Genomic DNA, 24231 nt, shown 5'->3' with positions numbered 1-24231 from the left:
TAGAAGAATACAGGAATAATCCATTTCATAGAAGATAGCTCAAATAGTAGCAGTAGGGATGCAGAGGAAGCAAGATATTTGAGATATTTATGAGCTTTAATTGACAGGAACTGGTGACCCATTTTATGTGAAAGGTAAATAATAGGAAATCTGAAATGGTACCCAGTTTTCTAGTTTAGCAAACTAGCAGTGGTGGTTTGCCGGGCAAATGATGAAGCCATCAATCAAGATCAGGAATATAGGAAGCTTCATGTATGGGGGTAAGGCTAATGATAAATAATAAGTTAAGCTTGGCCCATTGAGTGTCAGGGTTTTTGTGGGATAATTAAGTGAAGTTTAGTAAGCCATTAAAAATAAGCTTCTAGAGTTCAGGGGAGATTATAAAGCTGGACACATTGGTTTAAGATTTAGCAGAGCATACATTTTTAGTAAAGATTATAGGTAAAATTGCCCAGTGATAAGTGAAGACCAAGGGACTTTTAGGAAATGGGCTTGAAGACAAAGGCTGGGACTCATACACCTTTGTATTTCCAGCCAGGACTCCTACCCAGGCTCTGACACAGAGGAGAAGCTCAACAAACATTTATTTCACGACTTACCAAATGAATGAGTGAATGAGTAAATAGAAGAAAGCCTAAGAGGAGACTGAGAACGAGCAGTTAGAAAGATGACGGAAGACAGTGATTTCTTAAAAGATAAGGGAGGAGAGTTTTAAGAATGAGGGTACAGTCGACACCAGGGTAGTGCATGACATACAGCTGAGACAGAGAGTTAGGGCACTGGATGACTGCACCAGGACGCAAAGAGATCTCAAGCACGTGGACATTGGCGTCAAATCTCATTGTTATTTACCAGGAATAAGTGTAAAATCCTAACTTAGGTTCAGAAAATCCAATGCATAATAAGTACTGGAAGCAGATGACCTGGTTTAATCGCATCCCTGGGGTTTCACAGTGTGTTGAAAATTTAATATGCATTAATACTACAGCCTGACTGCCACGGTATGTAACTAGGCAATGTTAATAGAAATATCCAGTATGGAAAGATGGGGACAATAATACCGTAGTGTATGTCACAGGTACAGTGTAGGACAGTGCATTTCAAGAGGAAAAATTATAAAACTATAACATATACAAAGAACCTCAAGCAGAACGAGCAAGAGTCTGTAAGTCATGTCGTTCCCTTAAGATTGGTTAAGAGATGACAGGAGGGACACGGTATGTCCCAACTTCATGCTGAGGAGAGACTAACCTTATTGTGTGTAGTCAGACTTAGATCAAAGGGCAAATCCAGAGAAGCGATAGACTGAGAGAATCCAATTCACTTTGAGAAAGAATTTTCTACAGTTACACCTGTCTCTTAATGGAATCAGCTATCAGCAGGAAAAACCGTGAACTCTCTCCTTTGTTTGTTTATCGATCTACTATTTTGGGGGCATCTGCTAATGTTCCTAAAATACAGGACCCTGGGCAGTAGGAATACAACTGTAAACCAGTGACATACCGCTCCTGCCCTACTGGAGCTTACATTTTAGACTCACTTATTTATCAAGTATTTACTGGGTTCACGCTGCTCTTAGACTTGTCCTATGCTTCAGGGATATAGTAAGAAAGGTCTCTGTTCTCATGGTCTTTACCATCTGTGGAGGAAGAAGACATGAAACAAATGTATACATATTCATAAAATCACAGATCAGATGATCTTTTGTGCTATGTAGCAGGACGGATTCTAAAAAGGAGAAAATAATCAGGAGAACTGATGTAGTTTGGTGAGGTCTAGAAAGGTCTCTCTAAGGATGAGTGGATTCAGGGTAAATATGGAGGGCACAGTATGTGCAAGGGCATGTTAAAGGAATGGAGAGGAGGCCAGAGTCACAGGAGCAAGGTTTCAGGGGGATGCGTTTGGTGAGGTGGGCAATCATCAGCCTAGGCAGGTCTTGTGCGCCTTTGGAAGAAGTGGTTTTATTCTAAGTGCAACAGGAAGCCACTGATCAATTTTAATGAGAATAGTAATATAGTAAAATAAAATACATTAAAGAAAAAGGAGTTCTCTGGATTCTGCGTGGAGAATGCATTAGAGAAGGGAAAATTGGATGTGAAGGAAACAAGAACCTCATTGCCTCAGTGTGGGTGAGAGGGAATGCTGCTTTGGAAGAGGACGGAGGCAGTAGAGACGGAGAAGAGTGGATGAATTCAAAGCATATTTCAGAGCAGGTTTAACAGTCATTACGGACCCGACTTGAATTGTACTGATGTGATCTGAGAAGTTGGGATGAGGAGGATTTTGGGAAAATTCTCAAGACTCTAGCTCCTGTAACTGGATGCACTACAAGAGGAATTCTTGGAGGAGCTCCACATTTGGGGGAAGTCGGGAGATTGATCATGAATGTGAGTTCCTTTTGGACAGATGAAGTTTCTTGGGAGGACTGTAGACATCCAAGTGATATTACTTAGAATTGAATCAATGTCAGAGTGTCCATGACATGCCCCCTATGGATAGGTCAATTATATTCCTGGTGTTCAAGTGCCCCTTTGACTCTGCTCTGTCTCCCTCCCACTTCCCTCTTTCTATCAGGAATGGAGAAAGAATTTGAAGCTCAAATATTTTGCCTTCATTTTGTCCACCGATAACTGTGTGGCACTGACTTTTCAAGACTTATTTTTTAGAAGGAATTCAGATAGAAACCTTGTTACTTGTGTTGATTCAAATCAGAGTTTTAAAAATGCCGGTTTTCAGATGATTTGTGTCTTTTACTTATATTTAAATTCCTCATTCTTTGTTAGTATTGAAGATGACCTCAGAAGCCTCCTCCTATAGTTAAGATGTCTTCTAGAAGTTTGTTTGGTTGCTAGCAATCACAGAATTCATTGAAATATATGTTGCAGATATTTCTCTCGTTGAATTACATGAGTTTCATACGATAAATTGAGAAATTGCCTAGAAGTCACTAAACATCAATTTTTTTGATAAGATTGGTGATAGATATGAAAGAGAAGATCAGTAAGTCAGGGAAGATAAGATAAGCATTCCTCAGAATTAAAGTATGCTTCAACAACTATTCTCAAGTGCCAAGAAAGTCTTTCAAATAAACACTTAAATAAGGAGAGAAGGACTAGCCATCGAATAGGATGATGCCGAGTCTCATCCTCTCCTCCAGCCCAACAAGTGATTTTTCTTTATATATCTCTTAATCCACCACTTCTACACTCAATCTAACAATTTAGTCTGCTACTTTATTTCAACTCATCATCTGATATACAATGGCTATGGAAATGGGGTCCTGCTTTTTGGTCCTATCTTCTGCCCTCCTGAATACTACCATCAAAGTAAATTCTCTAAAATGCTTCTTTCATAATGCCTCTCTTGTATTCAAAATCCGTCACTCAGTCCACCTGTTAGGACAGTAAAAAATTCCATCTCCTTCTGCTGGTAGGTAAGAACCTTTGTAGGACCCAACCAATCCTATTAATTGTATTTTCCCCCACTCACTGTCCTGCAAACGCACTGACTTGTTTCCACCCCAGCTTTTGCTTCTGTTGTTCCCCCTCCTGGAATGCAGAACTCCTCCCTGAGTTTACCCTACTTTCAAGGTCAAGACCAAGCTCTGCCTCTGGGACACTCTAGGACACTCGATCCTTACAGATTTTGCATCACTTATCACTTGCTTCTTTGTATCACTATGAACTGTCTATGTTTATATACCCAGGATTTTGCATCTTGCATCTACTGCAAGAGAACTCCCCTTATGATGCTTTCCCATCCCAGTTCTCAGCAACTCCCTCCAGAGTGCCTGGTTGCATGACCTGAGGTCAATGGGATCTTAGAGGACATCTATATCTAGATTGAAGGCATTTTCCAGTAAGGAACGAACACAGGCTAATTTGAAAGCCTAGTTTTGGAAGTAGGAATGAAGAAAGACAGCTTTTGAAAAATGCTGTAGAAAATATACTGTGCAATAAAATGTCAAGCATTTCTCTCTCTCACTCTTTTTCTCTGTCTCAATTTTTTTTTTTGGTGGGGGAGGAAGATTGGCCCTGAGCTAACATCTTTTGCTAATCTTTCTCTTTTTGCTTGAGGAAGATTATCCCTGAGCTAACATCTGTGCCAATCTTCCTCTGTTTTGCACGTGGGATGCTGCCACAGCATGGCTTGATGAGTGGTGTGTGGGTCCATGCCCAGGATCCCAACTCTGAACCCCGGGCCAACAAAGTGGCTGGTGAACTCAACCACCACATCACCTGGCCAGCCCCTCATGTCACAATTTTTAAGACCAATTTCCCCATTTCTTGTACTAAATCATATTTTCTAGTTCTTTCCAGTATCTGCTTTCTCCTTCAGTCTTTTCATCCTAAGCATATGTCCTGAGTCATCTAAGACTCTTTTTCTTTCCCAAATGATCTGAACAATAGTCATTTCATTGTCTAACCTTTTCTCTCTTTTCAATTATAATGCTGGATTTCCTTTTTATTTATTTATTTCTTAGGCTTCATCTTTATTCATTCATATTTTCTTGCTGGATCAGGAGAGACGGCCTCCTTTCTTTTCCTTCCCCCCAAATCGTTCACCACTATTTGACATTTTTACATAGAACATGTCTTACATTCAGATTACCACAGGCAGAAAGCTTCTTTTTATTCCTCATGTTCTTGGCCAGCCAGTTATAATTTTGCGTACATTTTAGATATTATCTGAATGTTTATTTGGAATTGAAGATAAAGTTTTATAATAAGTTAGTTTAGAGTTCTCTGGTCTGCAGTAAAATCTTCTATCTTACCTACTGCATTACTTACTATTTACATACTAGGTTGATTTCTGCTTTTAATGACCTTGAGCTATCCGATAATCAATGAATGTTTTTGTTTGTTTCCGCCTTTATAGTCTTACCATTTAAATCCCTTGTATTAAAAGGAAAATGATGCAGTAGCTGTCCACATGACATGTAGTGAACAGCATTGTCAGATACATATAAAGGATGGGGACTGTTGTCATTTTTAACATAAATAAATACTTTTAGCTCTTTCTCAGATCAAGCGGTAGTTTCCTTCTTTTTAATTAAGACATGTTTTTGTCCTAACAGTCCTAATCTCATGGACTGTACTTACTCAGCACTATAATAGGGAGGGATATATTTAGAACAGTTGCCCAATGTGAACTCTATCTGTCCTGGGAAAAGAAGGTGGAAATGAGCGCATAAAATTTAGGTGAATATTTTTCTTATCAATACTTAATTGGTTCTTCTCCATGCTGGGAGTAATTTATCCATGACTGGGACCAGAAAAGTCAAAACCCTTCTACCCTGAAAAATTCCCAGGCTGCAATGAAAAATTCATTAATATGAAAAACACTTTTTTCATTATTTTTTTTTCATGAGGAAGATTGTCACTGAGCTAACATCTATGCCAATTTTCCTGTATTTTATATGGGATGCTGCCACAGCATGGCTTGACGAGTGGGGCTATGTCTGAGCCCAGGATGTGGACCTGTGAACACAAGGCCACTGAAGTGGAGTGTGCAAACTTAACCACTACACCAACAGGCCGTCCCCAGAACACTTTTGTTTTTTAAGACATGGTTTGAAACTGTGCTTCTATTTTAATTAACTTATATTTTTGCCCATCCTGGCCAGTGTTCACTCTACTTAGATTTTGGATGTATACTGCTGCAGCTTGCGAGGATTTTGGCTTTCTTTAGCTGAGTAGCCTGCGCTGTCATTTGAAATGTGAAAGGCTTGAAGGTTTCCATAGATTTTTATGTTCCATATTGTACCTTGTCTCAGCTTGCTGTATTTTCAGGAATTGAGAACAATGAAAATAATAACAATACTAATAATAGCCTATATTTATCAAGCACTTAATCTATCTAAAGGACTGTTCCAACTATTCTATATAAATTATCTTAAATCATCTTGACAATAATTCTATGATGTAGGCACTATTGTTCTAATACCCATTCTAAGATCAGAAAACTGAGACACAAACTATTAAGCAATTTGCCCGAGGTGGCCCAGATCCACCTGAGGAAACCATGAGTAAAATTAGACCCTACTTCTCATTATTTTAGTCGCTACTTCATAACAAAATCATAGTGATAGAAAAGATAAGAATATTTATAACTAGTGGCGAGGATGGCTTGACTAGACAGAGGATAGAATTGATTCTCCAAATTTAGTTAGTTCAATTTCTGGAGTCCCCAGCATGTTTGGTGAAGTCGGGAAGTGGAATATTTATTGGATGCTAAAATTCTATGCCCCAATTTTACCCAAGAACCTCAGGACTTTGTTGGAGATAAAATGCAGATACTCCAGAGCAGTGCAATTCTTTTACATTAGTGAGAATACAGCATCCAAAAGAGAATCCAGTGGTGAGGTAATAGGGAGTCAGTAGGAAAGTTTGTTGTGAGAAGGGGAGTTTTGGAGAGGGAACAATGAAGCGTTTTATATTAAGCCCATGGTGAAACGCTCATACGATTCCAGTGTAGTTGGTTACCAATATTCAGTTGAAACAACTCTTGAAACGTAGAAGTCATCTCATTGCTTGCTTGTGATATTTGCCATTATTTCATAGGTTTTAAAATGCAAACTTTGGAAATTCAAGCCCTATATGAATTACATATTTCTTGTTAGGATCATACGTATTTTTTTTTTTAAGGAAGATTAGCCCCGAGCTAACATCCACCACCAAACCTCCTCTTTTTGCTGAGGAAGATTGGCCTTGCACTAACATCCACACCCAACTTCCTCTACTTTATATGTCGGATGGCTGCCACAGTATGGCTTGCCAAGCAGTGCGTAGTTCTGCACCCGAGATCCAAACCAGCGAACCCTGGGCCACGGAAGTGGAGTGCGAGAACTTAACCGCTGTGTCACCGGGCCGGCTGCAGGAGCATATGTATTTTAATGACAGCTGCAATGAAGTGCGTAGTGGTGTCTGTTAACGGAATCATATGACCAAGGACAAGGTCATTCGCCTGTGTGAATAATGGAGAGGAATGGGAAAAAATAATAACAGCATGCGGGCTTTTAATACAGAATAGCCTTGCTCAAAGAGAACCTAAATTTTGTGCTCTAAATTATGCACTAAACAAGAAACGTGACTTTCCTTCAGAACCTAAAGAATGAGAATACAGAAAGCAATATTTAAAACCAAGATTTAAAAACTCTTAAATGTCTTCTTTCAATTGTCATAATTACTGCTTAATAGAATTCTGCTATTTTCCTTAACCCATATCATCCTACTCTTTTCTTACAGATAGAAATCTCCAGACTTTGCTCACGCCCTGAGAAAGCTTTATGTTCAATGGCTCTTTAGTGGTGTGTTGAACAAAGGCTCCTTCCTATATCCTTCACATTGATGAGGTTATTGAATACTCGCAGTACCCCTACATTGTAAGTGGGGCTTAGAAAGTTAAATAATTGGCCCCAGGCCACACAACTGTGGAACCATTTGAATTCTGGCAGCTCTATTCCCGAGCCCTGCCTTTGAATGCTATCAGGCGGCTCCTTTAATTCTATTAGGTAGTTCTCAGAGCAGAATTCCAATGATCTTAGTATAAGAGTGTCAAGAACAAACTCTCATCCATCCACAGAACTAAAAGCAAAGATAATACACCATCTTGTAATAAGATTTCACTAAAAAGGTCACTAGTACATTCCAGACAATAAGTCAGGTGGCTTGTAAGTCAGGCAAGTTAGACCCTCCAGCCACCTCCTCCAGCTTTATCAATAACAAATCACAGCTGGATCACTTTTATGACCTGTTCTTAAGGGGAGGGGAGACATTTCAGACATATTTGAGCAGAGGAATTTTTAAGCAGGTATGATTGCCTCATTTGATAGAAAAGAATGAGGGAAATTAAATGTTTTGAGTGTCTCTTAAAAGTATCAGAATGCCAGCAGGGGCTAGCATATCCTTTATTTCATTTACTCTTGCCACAGAATGCGTGAAGTAGTCACTGTTATACTCATTTGGCAGATGAGAAAACTGAGATTCAAGAAAGCTTACTAACTTTCCTAAGACCATGAAAGGCAGAGCTAGCATATAAACCCACGTTTTTTGATATTCAGAATCTACATCTATCATTTTAGGTGCTCTCTTGGACACAGAATAGGGTTTCTAATTTTAAGGATAAATTTGCATTAAGCCATCCACACTCTTATATTCAAAATGCAGACTTTAGTCTTGGGAAAGAAGCCTTCTCCCAAGGATCTCTGTAAGGAAGTGAATATGGCCAACGAGTGAAGATGTGGAGATTTCTAGGATGGTGTCTGGGTGGATGGTGGTGATTCACTGAGGATACGATTTGCTTGAAAAATCAACTGCAAAAGAATTTAATGAGTCCAATTTGAGACATGTTAAATTTGAAGTGACATTGGAACATATCGATGGAGCTGGCTGGTAGGCAGCTGGGAACAGAGCTCAGGAGTGAAGTTCGGGCTAAATTTGGGAATACAGAGTGCTATAAATGGCTATTTGACTCAGTGAGTGGATGAGACTTTCCAGGGTTGAATGTGTAGGAAGAGCCAGGGACCAGAGACAGAAATTCTATGAATTGCCAAAGGGCTGGGAGCTGAGGAGGAAGAGCCAGTGAAGGAAGCCATAGAACATTCATGGAAGAAGGAGATGTTTAGAGGGACAAGAGTCTTTGAAGACAAAGCAGAAGAGACTTTCAAGTAGAGGGGAGCTGTCAATCATGTGCAGGATTAAAGAGAATTCAAAAGGATGAAAGCTGAGAAGGAGCCACATGATAAAAACATATATAGCATATATAGTAAGTCATTGGGGGACATAGTAAAAAGAAACATAAATGTGTTTCATTAATGCAATTTCTAGACAAGGTTCTCAAGTCACAGACAAGCTAAGTTTTCACTGTAGACCAACTATTGCAAGCATTAGAAACCATACTGAAAAGAGGAAACTTGCTAGGTAATTAAGCATATGTCACAGAATCATTTGAAATGAGTCAAGTCTCCTGGCAAGCTTGAGGAACAGTAAGGAAGCCTGCGTGCTTGAAGCAGGGTGAATGAAGAGGAGAGCTGTAGGAGATGGGGTCAGAGAGAGAACCATGAGGGTAGAGAGCAAAGGTCCTGAGAGATTACTATATGGACTAAGATTCCACTCTGAATGAGATGGGAAAACTTTTAGGGGATTTTGAGCAGAAGAATGATATGATCTGACTCATGTTTGAACACGAGCACATCCAGATGCTATGTTGGAAATAAAGTATGGGGAGATGGAGGAAAAAGCAGGAAGACCAGTTCAGAGGCTACTAGGATCCAAAGGGGCAATGACTGGCTTGGGCCAGTGGTAGTGGTACACGTGGAGATAAGAAGTCAGAGAGCAGACATACTTTGAAGACAAAGCCCATAGAGAAAATACTAGAATAGGAATTGAAAACTGCATACACACAATCTTTTTTTCTAGGTTTCTTTTCTGTAAGAAGTAGATGGGTGGAGGTGGAAGTAGTGTTGAGATGACTTGTTTTCCAGACTGGGAGAAATCACAGCATATTTGTGTGATAATGAAAACGCTGTAGTGTAAGGAGAAAGTTAAAATGGGCGAATCGCCAGGATGATGTCCTTGAATAGACAAGAGGGAAAGGGAGCTATGCCAAGTGGAAAGAATGGTCCGCTTCTACTCATTACTCTGTACTCTGACCTGGTCCTTCCCAAACTTTTCATATATGGATCTCTTTTGTGTGTGTGTGTAAGGAAGATTGGCCCTGAGCTAACATCTGTTGCCAATCTTCCATTTTTGCTTGAGAAAGATTCATCCTGAGCTAACATCTGTGCCAATCGTTCTCTATTTTGTATATGGGACACTGCCACAGAATGGCTTGATGTACCATGTGTAGGTCCGTGCCTGGGATCCAAACCCACGAACCCCAGGTCACCAAAATGTAGCATGCAAACTTAACCACTATGCCACCAGGCAGGCCCCTAGATCTCTTTTTGATGCTAACAATTTTCAAGAACTCCCTATGTTAGCAATTATACTTTGAGTACTCACTGGTGAGGAAAACACAGAATTGTGACTGTATTATTAATTACAACAGCAATAAAGTTGCATTTAAGAAAAAGTACAGTTATTTGAGAGGCATTTTTCTTGTTGTTCAGTCTATACCTAATATTTGGTGCACCTGTAGACTACCACATCCCTTGAAACCCTAAAGATTCATGCCTACAGCCAACAGTTTGGAAACATGCTTTACCAGAACTGCATCAGCACTTGATCAGCACTTGTTTTCTGAACAGACCTCAGTGCCTTTGCACGTGCTGTTTCCTCCAGGACACCCTTTTGTCTTATACATCCTTCAGGACATAGTACAACTCCTTCTCCACAAATTCTTTTCAATCACAGACTTCACTTCTTCGTTGATGTTCCAATAATTGCTTGTTTTTGTACTTTGAACTACCCATATTCTGTTTGTGTGATAATTGAATGCACAACTTACACCTCTGGACCCCGAAACACTTTAAATATGTGTCCTGTGGAGATACATATTTGTATACATATCTTCTCTCCTCTACTACCTCAGATTATCTCAGCCTAAAATGATGTCTTGTTCATTTTTGTTTCCCAACAATGGACATTTTAGTATCAAATGGAAGGGAAATCCTTAAAAAACTCGATTTTGTTGATGTTCCACAGGACAGAATGAGAATTAGTGGATGAAATTAAGAATGAGATAGATTTTGGCTTAATCAAAGGAAAGATATTATCACATTTTGAGATCTCAAAAACGGGAACGATTATTATTCAAAATAATGAGTTCCAGGTAACTGAAAATACACAAGTCATTTTTTTCTCCCAACTATCATTTAGGCTGAGCACCATACCAAGTATGTAAAATATAGTACCACATTTAGTCTTTATAATTGTCCCACAAAGAAGGCACTTTGATTATCCGCATTTTACTTGTGGTTAAGCAACTTGCCTCAGTACACAGCTAGGAGTAGATACATCTCTGAGGTTATAAAGGAACATACAATGCTAGGAAAATGTGAGTTATCTAGTAACATCCTAGGGTTTCATTATAGTTTAGCAGGCCTGCTTTCCAGAAGAGCCAAGAGATGGAACCTGGAGAAAGACAGGAAGAAATCCATAGTGAGCTGTTCAAGACAATCCTTTACTTTGTTCATCCTCATTTATTCTTGTATCCAAGATATCCTTGATTCAGAATGAGAACAGGTCTAAGATCATTTATGATGGGCTAAACATCAAGTGGGGCTTAAGGAACATGGATGACCTCTCCAAACGCTGAGGACACTTTATCTCTTTGGACTCAAGTCACAGATTGTGTCATAATATTGCCACAATTCTCAACACGTGCCTGAAGTATAGTAGGCACTTAAGCAATTTTATCTCCTTTCTCCTTCACTCTCTTAGTCCACACATATTCTGAGATTTTCTTGAATTCTGTTATTACTGTATTCTATTATTTCTTGAGTAGAAATCATTTTTATTTGATAATGTGTCATCTATGGATATAAGAAAAAATACTGCATATTTATATGGTGAACCATTGATCCAATTCTTCATGAAAGGAGAATGACTATACTTTGAAAATCTTCTATTCTTGACGATTTGTTCAAGAAAATATGTATTTACTTTCATAGAGTGGGACTATGAGGTTGAATAAAGAAATATCTTATATGAGCTTTCTCCTCATATGTCAAGATGTTTGCTCGTTCAGCAAATAGGCTGACTTGACATTTAGAAGATTGGAGAACAGATGGGGGCATTACAGCTCCATCCTTTTGTGTTTTCTGCTGGTTATTTTGACAGTCCACTCAGTATAACCAAAGAAAGCTTTATTCAAGTGAACATTGACTTCACTTTCCACTGAACAATGACCTTAAAAAACCAATCTTTTAACTTCCTTTGGGGAACCATGTGACTGACTGCCTTGTCAGCAAGCTACTTTTCCTGAATCTAAGTTATTTCCTTTCCTACAGAGAAAAATTGCTGTTATCACTTCCAACTCCTTCCCCAAAGGCCCTTTTCATGTATAGTATACGCTTTCTTTAAAAAAAAAAAAGTGAATGTCTCTTCCTTTTTGCTTATTTGCTCAAAAATTGTTTATCCTAAAGAAAAATGTAAGGATATAAGCACATTTCATGTTCTGTGGAAAAATCAGCATTTGCAGAGATTTCCGACCCAAGAGACAGCTAAAGTTTCTTTAAAACATCTATTTTAAGGCTTTCATTTCAAATATCTAAACGTAAGAAAAACACGGTCTAGTTAAAGCCAGAGTCACACAAGTACTTCCTGATTTCTTGATCTTACGACCTTTCTTCTGTTTTTATGCTATGTAATTTTTCTCTGACTTTTAACACTGGAACTACTTCTGTCTTGTTTGGCATTCCTCCTGCCTTGCCTTTTGAGACATAGGTGCATCTTGATTTATTTTCTTGATGACTATTTCTCACCCTTCTTCACTAGCTCCTCTCCCATCTCTTTCAGTCCTTTAAATATCCAATCCTTAGCATCCTGCTTTCTTTCTACATTGCCACATCCACTTGTCTAGCTTCAAGCCGCATCAACCCACTGATTATTCCCACACTTAGCCTACAGTTCTCTCCTGAACTCCACATCCAAATGCCTCCTGGGCAGCTCCTCCTAGATGTCCCCCAGTCACCTCAAACTTAACATGTCCCAAATTACACTCATTATCTTCTTCTCAGCCAGCTCTTCCTGTGCTCACTATCTCAGCAAAAGTATATTCCTACACCCAGACACCCAAGCTTGAAATCGCTGAGTCATTCTCAACTTAATTCTACTATTAAAGATTTCTCATATCTGTTCCTCCTCTTCCTTCCGCATCGTCGTTATACACTTATTTGATGTACTCACCAACTCTCCTCCAGATGATCACAACTGTTTCCTAACTCCCTAGTTTCTTGCCTTCTCTACATCGATGTCAGAGACTTATTAAAATGACATTTTGTATATCATTCCTTTGCTTTAAGACCTTTAACATGTTCCTATTTCATATACAGAAAAATCCCAAACTCCTTAATAGATGCTATAAAGCCATTTGCAATTTAGACTCAACTGACTCTGCGAGTCCCATCTTTCACCATATTGTCACCACCCCACCCCAGAGGCGTCTGCACTAAATTCACCATAATCTTTATATCATTTTGTCCTTGCACATGCCATTATTATCTCTACTTGAAATGCTTTCTCCTGTTTTCTTTTCCCTGCCTAATGATCGATGCCATTCATTTTTCAAGAGCTAATTCCAACACAATCTTCTTTGAAGTCTACCCTGATTTCCCTAGGCACATGTTCTCTCACTGTTCTCTCACTTCCTGCCCCTAGCCCCATACCTCCATACTTCATACCTTTATACATTCAGGGTCCCGAGTTGTAAATATTACACAATAGTAAAGAAATTTTAAAGAGCAGGGGATATACTTTGTATTACAAGAGTCTATCATCATGTCTGGCTTGTGGTAAACAGTTGGTTCTTATCTATTTGCTAAACAAATTGAATTAATAAGTGATAACAAAAAAATCTTAAGAATGGTCCAACTGATCCCAAATACCGGGTCTTAAATGTTTGTATGTTTACTCTACATTTTCTTTCTTCCAAAGAACTTCATTTACTCTCAATCTGACAAGCTATTAGTGGGATTCCTGGGATTGGCAACTAGGGCCCAAGGCAAGGACAGAGAAAGAAGAATTCAATACCTGCCTTGAGGCCACTGGGGTCAGAGCTGACACTTCTAAGAGATGACAGATGTGGCTGTTATGACCAGCCTCCAGCCTCCACATTCTAAGACTGGGACGAGGCAGACAGGTAGCACATCCAAGGGTTATTACAGCGCAATGTGTGTAAGATGAGAGGCAAGTCCCTCCCCTTCCCATGGGAAATGGAAATAGAGGTGCTCAGTCTTTCTGCCTAAAAGCTCCCTAGGGTTCTAAGAGAATCATTCACAAGACTGTTGATCATTTCGTTCCCTAGTTGTGCATCTGCTGAGGAAAAGGGCTTGTGAATTTACCTGTACATTATAGGAGCAAGGGAGATCGGTCTTGGAGAGAGAGGGGCTACGGGGCGGGGGGGCGCGGCGGGGCGCAGGGTGAACTTATCCAGTTTAATGGTCAGGATAGGAGGTTCCTGTGAGTCAAGTGGATGTTACTTAGAATGGAGTTGAGCTTGTTCAATCCCCAATCCAAATCACTTTCCCTGTGCACTCCAGCTGCAAGAGTTTGTGGAGTACACGGAGAGTAACAAGAGCTGAGGGCTTGAAGAAGTTGAGCTGGATTTCCCAAATCATTGTAGTGTAAAAAACGCAGACTTCTAGTCCCCAGAGAGAGCCAGAGTTTGGTGGCCTGCCTCACAGAGGGCATCAACAGCCAGGCTGTGGCCAGAGAAGCAACGCTCACCGAGAGAGAGGTGATGACAATGGCCTGTTAGTATGACACTCTTCCTTTTCCCTGTCCCATTTCTCAGTTCAAAACCCTGGAAGAATAATCCTCGAAGGGAGTACAAGGTGGTGGTGTCCCTGAGACAGACCTCCAGTCAGGCAGGCTGCCAGTTCATGCTTGTGCTGGGAAAGTGGAGAAGGGTAGAAGGTGACAAGAAACTAATGTTTGATGACTGACTGGACTGAGGCATAATATCTGGAAACAGTTGGAAAATTATGGAGCTGCCTCCACGCTCTGAAGAAATCTGCTACTCAGTAGAGAATTAACACTTCGTATAGTACACTTGGGAAGAATGATTTAGAAATATACAAGCTTTGTATTTCTTATTGAGTTAACACTGCTTAATAAATTAGGTGCATATGTAAACCCATTTAAATTCACAGAAACTCTGCAAGGAAAGAACAAATTTCAATCCCAAACCACTATCAAAGCAAACCTTCCATTACTGATTTATCCCTGAATCCAATAGGTAACACCATGGCTCTATCTCTAGTGAACCCTGTGGAGATCAGAGCGCTGTTGGAGATCCCCATGGAGCACGCTCAGGAAGGCACAGTCTTGTTCTGACCCAAAGTATACTTCTGACTTACAGTATAAGGATGAAGCAAAGACATATGGCAGCTCCTACTCAGATCACAGTTTAGAATGATTACCTAATCCATTGCTGGATGATCTGGAACTTTCTGGAACCATTGAGAACCCTGCTGATCAATATAGCAGGAGGTATATTACTGTAAGCTAGCCATGTTTGGAAATAGCTGATGTGTTTGCTCTTCTTCTTTGCAAAAATGCAACGTATTATGTGATATTATAGGATATTAACAGGAATTTCTCCCAAAATTAGTCTGAGAGAAGACTAGGCCATTCCTGAACTGCTTTGCCTAATTCTCTTTGTTCTCTCAATTCTTCCACCTCCGCTGCATCCATACATATTCCATATTATATTGGTTGTTTGTCAATTGCTTGTTTGTTTCTGCCAGCCCTCTATTAATTTCAGTCTATTTTCTGGACAATTGCTTGCTTTCCAGATCATTTTCTCGTAATCTGATGGAAAATCTGAGAATTCCACTATAAGGGAATTCCTTGGACCACGTAAGTTTAGACATTATGTCATCATATTGTCCATACGTTTGATCAGAGAGATCGATTTTCAACTTCCTGCTTGAAAAATTCCTCTTCTCCTCTTGAGATCCCCTATGTTCCGGCCAATTCCCCATTACCTCCCTCTTCTTCTGGACTCAGTTTCCCTGAACATCAGCATTGTGTTTTAGCTGATTTTCTCAGGAAGCCTGCACTTACTACTCCTGGGGGCATCCTTGACAATAATGTATAAGCAATAGTCACAGAAATGTATACGAGAGACACCAATAGTTGTCAAATTTTAGCTCCTGACAGAACTGCACACGAGGGTTCTGCTGATGCTAGAAGGAACCAAGTAACCAGACGTAGGCGAGCATGAGAATTACCTAAAATGTTAATAGTCAGTTAATCCTTAACTTAACATTGTGTGTTTTAACGTAGGACTTCAAAACAACTCAACACGAAAGGGAGCAGAGACTGTTTCTAATGATAAGTAGCGAATTTGGCCTCCCTAGCTTCTTCCCCCTCAATTTTTAAATAGGTCCAAGTAACTTGAAAACCAGAATTACCGAACAAATAAATAATCTGGGCAGCATCAATATACCCTCCATGGGAAGGGCTGGTAAATTTGGGTGAGGTTTTATATTGACTCTTTGTTATGCCCTGGAAGTCTCATTTTTAAACATCCACTTCCCCTGGAGACTTTGGGATTGCAACATACAGCATGAGATACACTTCGTTACATGGTGACGGAAGTAGTCGTGGAATACTGTTATGCTTTGCAGGCTGCTGGCAACTTGCACAGATATCTAAAAAAATTTTTTTGCCTTTTGATTTAGAGTATAACATGAAGGCTTTGCATCAAAATCAGAGGCATAAAGCCGCTGGCATCTGTAAATATTTCTTCCTTTAGGTCCTCCCTGATGTTGAAAATGACATGTAAAGAATGGTGACTGAATTTCAGAAATCAGCCTAGTATGAGAGGAAACCACCCAGTTTCTTTATCATCACAGCTCCCCCTGCTGCTTCAAAGCGAAGACTCCACGATAGTTTGCCCTTTTCCTTTCAACTTTTGAGGGACTCTGGAAACATGGCTGGAAAACATTATCCTTAACTGAACCGTGGCCAGGAAAGTCTCCAGAGGGAATTCTTTCCTGACATAAAATTAAACCTGGCATCAGCATATCTTAGGGAGAAAAAGGAGGAAAACTTACTGTTGATGTTTCTTGGCTTGGCTTTCTTTCTGTTCTTAAAGCAACATTATTTTAAAAATCTGTAACAAAATCTGTCATCTGCCAAGTCAGCCCCAGTCTCCCAGCTTCTCGCAGCTCAGGTTTCTCTGTCTTGCCCTGTTCTGTCGTCTTACTCCACTTAAACTTTGCAAAACAGATGCCTTTTAACTTACCTGCAGTAGGAGCAGTGGACGCCTCTCTCTGTCCCCTGGAGAAAGGGATCTGGTGCCCAAAGTCCCACAGAGTCCTAGGTACTGTGACACTGATGTGGTGGTAGAACTTCCAAGTCACAGAGGAACCAGGCCTTCGTCTTTCAGCCCCACTCGACAGCTGTTGCTATCAGAAGTGGCTCAGGAACAACTGACTCCAGGCAATGTATTTTCAGGTCCAACTGGATCCACTACTTATTTAGAGCAGGAAACCAGGTAGCTGTGGTTGGAGGAGGCCCTTGCCTCTCCGTGCCAGGGCTAGATTGTGCGATGACTATTACGTGACCTGGTATCACTGGTAAGAAGGTAGCAGGTCATTATTCACCCAAGTGGTGATGGTGTTAGAACCACTGAGTTTTAAAAAAAAGATAGAATTGTCTCCACCAGGACAATGGTGCTCTGATGGGTGAGAGATATCTTGCATCTCAAGATGAGGCCAGATGTACTTGCTGAATCAGTGCTGTTTTGGGGTCACCCCTTTCTCTGGCATGACCTTCCTTTCTGTTCCCATCAAAAACAATGACTTAGAAACAGTTTGTCTGTGGATGTGAGAGGACTAAAGCAACTGAACTAATACCCTGAGAAATTTTGTAAGGCAAAGAGTGATCATTATATGCCCTTGGATGTTCAGGCATTGGTCTCTGGCTCAAAATCTACTAGTACATTAAAATGCATTTAAAGGGGTTATAGGGTTTGGTTTTACATAGTCAATCACATAGTCAATCTGCACCTGTGCAGACCAGGAAACAGCATGTGACACACTCCACATACCCCACTAGGGAGCGGCCGAGCTGGGATGCTAAAATGCTGAGCTCTTGCCTGTGTGATCTGGTTTAAGATTTGCTCCTAATTGGTTTCCTTACCTAAAAATATCTCCCTCAATTGGCTTATATGAGACTCCTTTTTGGAGGTTAAAGCATTCTCTATCTAAGACATTCATTTAATATCTAAATATTTCAGGACAGGAGAGTAAAGCAACATTTTACAGTGAATGTACTTTTATTTATTTATTTTTTATTTATTTATTTTTTTGAGGAAGATTAGCCCTGAGCTAACATCTGCCGCCAATCCTGCTCTTTTTGCTGAGGAAGACCGGCCCTGAGCTAACATCTGTGCTCATCTTCCTCCACTTTATATGTGGGTTGCCTGCCACAGCATGGCTTGCCAAGCGGTGCCATGTCTGCACCCGGGATCCGAACCGGCGAATCCTGGGCTGCTGAAGCGGAACATGTGCACTTAATCGCTATGCCACTGGGCCGGCCCCTGAATGCATTTTTCGAGGGAACAGCTAACCATTTCCCTAGCCAGGTCATGAGGATGGGGATCACATTAGTGATTGGAAGTATGGCTCTTTGAGGAAGATGGGTTGAAACAGAAGGGTTGAGCCAGAGGTGGGGGTATTGCCTGGGATGGTCTGGGAGGGCCTGTGCAAGGTCGTGGGTGGAAAGACCTGGGCAACCTGGGGACAAATGAGGCCTAACCTGAGAAATGCCCCTGCCTTCCCCAATATCCAGATACTTATGAAGTGATTTAATCGTTTCTCATTCTAACAAGTGATTTTCTTCTCTATTTGCTTTTGTAGGTCTCAGAGAAAAGACTAGAGAGTTGGGTCCTGGAGTAGAGGGCACAGCTAATTCCAGCTGTCACCACCTTAGCCTGCCTGTCATCATCTCCTGCCTGGATCTAGGCAGTATTATTCTCTCCACTCCCCCACTTCCAGATTCATCTCCACACCCAAAGACAATATGGATGGGGTCACTGGCCCACTAAAAAATAATAAATGTTTTTATTTGGTCAACTGGATAACTTCTTACCTGCTGTAGATTACTGCTACCAACCATTTAGCCCTCCTTACTGTGAGAGGATTATACATCTGCATCCACTGCAATGTAACTTTTAGTCCCTTCTGTGTTGGAGGGGTATTCTTTGCCTTATTGATGTCAGGCTTGGTCATATGATTTTTTTGGGCCAATGGAATATGAACAGACATGACATGCATCTTGTCTCTAGCAGAAGCTTCAAAAGCCATTGTATGTTTCTGCTAGTCCTTTTCCTTGGGAAACCATGTTTCCCCAACAGGGGCTGCTCCCTCAGCCTAAGTCCTAGGATAAGATGAGAAGGTACATGAAATAGAGACATAATAGCTGATCCACAGCCACCAACACATAACACAAATGAGAGAAAAATGTCTGTTTTTGTAAGCCACTGAGATTTAGGGTTTCTTGGTACAACAGCAAAACTGATTAATACAAATCCCCTTCCACAGTTTAGGCTTAATCTACTTTTTTAGACTTAGATGGCATTACAATTACACATGCACCCTACACTCTAGCCAATCTAGAAGCATCTCTACTCCCCAGCCTCTGTGTTTCTGCTTTTATTATTCTCCTATCTCAAATTGCCTGTCCCCAATCTTCAACAAACCTCACTTTAAAGGTTCTTCCAACCAGCTCAAAACCTATCTCATACATAAAATCTTTCTGAATGTTTTGGTTTGAGATGATTTTTCCTTCCTCTGAATTCCCACAAGCATTCCATGTTTATGCTACCTGTTGTTAATAATAAAAAGTACTGTTTATTGAGCACATACTATATACCAGATGCTGGTTTTTGCCAACTGGGTCAATTTGTATGCATTAAGATGGGATCAAATGAAAAAGGCTTATTATGAATGAAAAGCCTGTGAAGGATAAAGGTGATAAAAGGGGAGAAGTAGCAGAAAGTGGCAGGAGGTTTTATATCACATGATGGTCTGATGGTCCTGTAGAAAGAGAGAAGGAAGAAGGAAGATAGAGAAGGAAGAGTCTTAAGCTGCAGCGCAATTCCAAGAAATGTTTTGCCAAGCCAAAGGGAGTCTTCAAGCCAGTCATCTTTTGAGGGGTCCATATCTCAGAGGAATGGCCTGCATTGGTACCTGCATCGTGCTTGGTCATTGGCTGGGAGCAGACTTGTGGGAGTATATGGTAGTGGATACAAAAAGACAGTACCTGAGGCTGTTAATCAACTACGCCCCACAGCATGAAATAGGAGCAGTTCTTTATCATGGCCATCACACCAACATCAGCTCATGGAATCTTCGCAAAAATCCTGTGAAGTCAGGACTATTATCATTCCTGTTTCAAAGGAAGGAAACTGAGGCCTGGAGAGACTAAATGACTTTGTAGCCATCACTCAGCTGCTAATGGGATGGAGCCAATTTTGTCCTCTAAACTATCACTTGACTTTAACTCCTGGCATTTATTAAGTGTGTGAATGAGTAAATCCACCGTGGTGTTGCCTGTGAGGCTGTGAAAATCTGAGATGACAATAATCAATGCCATCCTGTTTGCATTATTCCCAGAAGTGTGCAATCCTCGCTCCAGTTTTCCTGACACACAAGCTCTTCCCCCATCGGTGGGTGAAGGAATAGAGCCTGGACGTTTTTTCCAGAAGACTACCGTTTACTGTTCTGATAAAATATTCTGAAATATTTTATGAATAAAGCAGCTCATTAGAAGCGCTCCCTAAAACCCTGAGGAAACAGGCTCTTACATGCTTTCTCCTGTAATTCTCGAGCCATCGTTCCGGTTCTATCTCCAGGTGAGTCTAATAGACAAGGTGTTCTTACATTGTGCTTATTTGGTCTAATGAATGTATATCTATTTTCATCCTAAGAAATTAATTTTTTTCTTTTTTGTTCTGTGACTATGTTTCCCATTAAGCTGTGAACGGTCTTGCTGAGAGAAGCAAATTAGGACAGCCTCAGACAGAGAGTTGATATTTTGAAAGGAGACAAACTACGCCCCACCCCATCGCAAAAACAAAGAAAGAAAACAGAAGAACTTTTGGGGTTAGGCTAAGTAAACCATTGCTTCCTATTTCCCTCTAAACCAAGTGCCTTTCTCTTTGGGTCCACTTTAAAAAAACAGAAACAAAAAAGATACACATATATATGCATAGATATATATATATCTGTATATCTAGCTAGGGGCCAGCCCCGAGGCCGATTGGTTAAGTTCACGCACTCTGCTGCGGCGGCCCAAGGTTTTGCCGGTTCGAATCCTGGGTGCAGACACGGCACCGCTCATCAGGCCATGCTGAGGTGGCATCCCACATGCCACATCTAGAAGGACCCACAACTAAAAATACACAACTGTGTACCAGGGGGCTTCAGGAGAAAAAGGAAAAATAAAATCTTAAAAAAAAGAAGAAGGTATCTATATAGATAGATAGATAGATAGATGGTATAATACAGATAGATAGATATTGTATGAATACACAAGATAGACTTCTTTCTACTGCAGTGGCTGGAGTTAGATAGAATGCTGACATGTGATGAGATCAAAACACTTTCTGGGCTGAATGCTACCTGAGAGAATCTTCTGCAAGGAAGGACTAAAAGATACCAAACCATCAACCGCACAGTCAGCCTCCCAAATCCTCCCCGGGTCCTCCCCCTTGTCGCTGTTCCCCTGACCGCAGTGTGTGGGGTTTTACCTTTAGCTCAGGGTCAAGGCCTGCCCTGGACATCACAGTGAGGGTGGGATCAGCCAGCCCATAAACACTCTTAACTGGTGCAATAAACAAGCCTGGTTAATGGACCTCTAGTTAAAAGGCATTTTTTTCCTCCCACTGCCACTTTATGATTAATTCATTGGGGAAGATGTTTTTGTCTGCCTATGGAAGAGAACCATCAGGCACCATGACATTTCTGGTCACTCTTATTTTATAAAAAGAGACCTCGAATCACTTAAGTTACAAAGTGCTGTCTTATTTCAGAAATTAGGAGCTTTAGTCACAATACAATAATCACACTACAGATTGTGTTCCAAAGTAAAACCTGTCCTGCATTTGCCAGAGCTGGCGCTGGGCAGTCTGTCTTTGGTCAAAGGGGTGTGACGCGCTTCTCGCTTCCTTGCCAACCTTTCCTGCCATTCCCTAGCTGTTCTTTCTGACTCTAGGGTTGAAGAAGGGAGAGGGAAGGCAGATAAAGGGGGAAGAAAAAGCCTACTTCATTGTATGCCTGTAAGCTGGCTTCTTGCTCTCAAAGCCTCAGAGATATTCCTCCCGGACTCCCAAACTGCGTGGCCCCTCGAACTGTATCAGACAATTCTCCTCACCTTTGGCCTACTGTTCTGATCACCCCTGAGCCTCCAAATTTCTGGCACTTCATTTTACAGATCCTCTCCAACCGGAAGCCCTTGACCACTGGCAGAAGTGCTTTTAGGCACATCTTTAGGAGCCCGTACAAAGGGCCCTGGGCAGGCGTGCCTTCCATGGAGTCTCCACTTGGCCCTTGGCATCACACGTCTTGACTTGCAGTTGAAGGGGAATAGAGTTATTTCCTAGCTGCAGCTCCCTCTGCTCCCCTAGAACACCAGAGGGACTTCGGCATGTGTCAGAGGAACTTCCCAAACTCAGGTGACAAAAGCAGGTTCTGAGTGGTCTCCTATGAAATCCTTCTCCTTAGACTGAAAGCAAGGTTCCAGGTCTCGCCCTCACCCCTCCCCTTGGGGTGGAGGGTAGAACTCACAGTATAAATTTCTCTATCTAAATCTTTCTCTTCAATCTTCCTTTTAACTTCTCATTTGGGAAAGCTATATGTCCTTGAGATGGGTGAGAAGCCCAAAATCATGCACGTAGCTGGTTCCAAGCAGTTTCCTTTGAAATTTGCATCTTGATCGTAGGCGTCTCCTCTCACTTGATATCTGGCATTGTTTGTATGGCATTTCAGCTGAATCTTCCATTTAATATTATGTTTCACCTCCTTTCAATGTTTTTTGCCCCTTTCAGCATCTCCTATGGAAATTTCCATTTTCTTACACTGCACATTCTACTAGGTACCTAAAATGTGTCACCCCTATGGGACTTAGCCTTCCTTCATCCTCCTCATTCCTTCTTATATCTAACGTGTCCCAGCCCCCTCCCCCTTCCCCTCCCCGTCTCCTGCATCATATTCTAGATTTGGGGCTTCCCCTGGAGCCGGGCTCTGCGCTAAGGGAGCTGTAGCGACTCCTGCGAATGCGTTGCTGTTGTGTTCCTGTTCCGCGTTGGACTGGGGCGTTTTAATACGCCGTTGACTGAAAGTGACACCTGGACTCAGAAGTTTTCTAAATTTGTGGATGATTTATTGTTGCACTTCCTCTTGTTTTTACTTTTAGCAAAACCCCTCTTACAAACGAAATATATTTCAATTTGTTAGTAACCGTTTCAAACAAATAGAAAATGAATAAACGGGGATAAAGCTGGAATGGGGTTCCGGAGGCCACTCATCTGGCTTCCTCCGCAGCCTCATAGGCTCTGATGGAGAATCCTGGGGCTGTGAGAAACACACTGTGAAAATCTCTATCTTAAAACAAAAAGCGACTTTTGAAATGGGAGCAAAACCAGGAGGGTTGATTTGAGGAAAGGCTGTCTGCTCCACAGCCCTTCAGAAGTCACACCATATGGGCTGCTGCCTCCTCTATATGAGAACTAGTGATCCTAATGGCCCAGCCCGGATTCCCTGCTTTCCTCTGGCACAATCAACTTCTAAATGCCACCTCTTGGTGAGACCGCAGTGTGCTTTGGAGTTTGGTTTAAAACCCATGCTTCTGATAGGGAATCCCTGTGAAGAAACTCATAAAGGCAAGAGCCTCCTTTCTTTAAAAACCAGAAAACAAAAACAACAGAAGACAGCTCTAAAAACTTTATTTTTTTGTGGCTTATGCTGTTTATGGCATTTTAATGCCACTCCTTCAGTCCCAAAACCGTGTGAACCACTGAGACCTTAACAGACTAATTATGTTTCTGGCCTTTTGAAACTTCACTGTCAGCCACTATGTTACTGCTTTGAGTTTTCAAAAGGAAAGCCAAAATTTCCCTTTACGCATTCCACATCAATTTTTTTTTCCTATAAACATATTACATTTTGTGATATTGACATCATCTGGCGAATCTGGAGGAATGGACCCTACACTTTAAGTGTCCTACCCACTCCCAACCCCCAGCCAAGTGGGTGTTTAAACATTCTCATACACATTCAGATTTCCTGGGCAGATGTGGAGTAAATCAAGTGGTAGCTACTTAGGGAGGAATTGGAAGGATGACTCTACTTCTTTCTGGGTGAGCAGAAGGATTCATGAAACTAGAGGGAAAAGGATTCAGAAATGATGCTAGAAAAATAAAATAGTCTCTTTTCTGCCCCACAATAATTTCCCTACTGGTGACCCTGTAAGGGCTTTTCTTTGCTGTGGAGGATTCTAAGCACTCTGCTGTAGTGAGTAAAACATGCCAGCACCATCTTGCAGGTCACACACT

General features: G+C 41.1%; 1 protein-coding gene across 1 annotated transcript in view; it reads right to left on the bottom strand.

Annotated features, from left to right (window-relative positions):
- The window catches only part of DAB2 (DAB adaptor protein 2), a 162218-nt gene extending 145014 nt beyond the window's left edge, over positions 1-17204 (bottom strand). The window contains exon 1 of the mRNA XM_008526598.2: positions 16918-17204. The gene's annotated coding sequence lies outside the window, so the exon portion shown is untranslated. The remainder of the gene's footprint in view (positions 1-16917) is intronic.
- Positions 17205-24231: the final 7027 nt, after the last annotated feature.

This window comes from Equus przewalskii, chromosome 20 (assembly GCF_037783145.1).
Source record: "Equus przewalskii isolate Varuska chromosome 20, EquPr2, whole genome shotgun sequence".
NCBI classification, from domain to species: Eukaryota; Metazoa; Chordata; class Mammalia; order Perissodactyla; family Equidae; genus Equus; species Equus przewalskii.
Note: the sequence above shows the minus strand (reverse complement) of the source record. Positions and strands in the feature narration are given on the sequence as shown.